We start from the raw sequence: 985 nt of genomic DNA, 5'->3' as shown, positions 1-985 counted from the left end.
AATTTATTACTTTAATTTCAAAAATAGTTCAATTTAGTCAGAATTTTTATATTAAAAATTCAATCATTAACTCAACTCCTCGTGGGAACGATATCTTTTCTATATTACTTGTACGACCCATGCACTTGCGGTTGGGCCTCATCAAGTTTTTGGCGCTGTTGCTGGGGAGTTGTTTGTTTAAGATTGAATTCTTGATTATTTTAGTTGTTTATAGTTTTATCTTTGTTATCTTTTCATTTTGTGTTTGTTTGTTCTTTTTTTAGGTACTCTTAATCTTTTATGAGAAGAGCTAGAAGCACAAGTGACATATCCTTATTGTTTAATCCTGAAATTGAGAATTTTGTAGAGCCAACAAGAAAGAAACCAGAAAAAGGAAAGAAGCCTTGAGAGAAACTGAAATTGAAGCAGACATGGCTGATGAAAGAATTAGAATTGGTGGTGGTAATGCTGGAAATGATCGAAACAATGAACATGCAGCTCAAGGTGAAGAGGTTGTAAATGCTAATGTGCCTAGGGGAAGTATGATGGATCATGCTTTTTCTGGTTTTGATGACTTGAGAGAGAGTGTAGTAAGACCAAGAATTGATGCAAATAGCTACAAGATGGATTTTGGGGTTCTTCAAATGATTCAAAATTCCCAATTTAGGAGACATCCTTCTGAAAATCCACACACACATCTAAAGAAGTTTGCTATGATTTGTGATATGCAAAAACAACCTGGAGTATCTGATGATGCAGCAAGATTGAAGCTATTCCCATTCTCTTTGAAGGATAGAGCATTGGATTGGCTTGATTCTTTACCTCACAACTCCATTACAAATTGGGAGCAACTCACTGATGCATTTCTTGCACAATATTTTCCACCTAAAAAAACTCAAGAATTGAGGAATCAAATGACAGCTTTTAGACCAAGAGAAGATAAAACTCTCTATGAATCATGGATGAGATGGAAGGAATTAGAGAGACAATGCGCACATCATGCCAT

The 985-nt window shown here is 35.1% G+C and overlaps 1 non-coding gene across 1 annotated transcript; it reads right to left on the bottom strand.

Annotated features, from left to right (window-relative positions):
- Positions 1-878: 878 nt before the first annotated feature.
- On the bottom strand, positions 879-985 carry LOC131176204 (small nucleolar RNA R71). The gene has a single exon (XR_009146329.1). It is a non-coding gene; the product is annotated as a small nucleolar RNA R71 (small nucleolar RNA).

This window comes from Hevea brasiliensis, chromosome 18 (genome assembly GCF_030052815.1).
Source record: "Hevea brasiliensis isolate MT/VB/25A 57/8 chromosome 18, ASM3005281v1, whole genome shotgun sequence".
NCBI classification, from domain to species: Eukaryota; Viridiplantae; Streptophyta; class Magnoliopsida; order Malpighiales; family Euphorbiaceae; genus Hevea; species Hevea brasiliensis.
The sequence above is the reverse complement of the archived record's forward strand: the minus strand, read 5'-3'. Positions and strand labels throughout refer to the sequence as shown.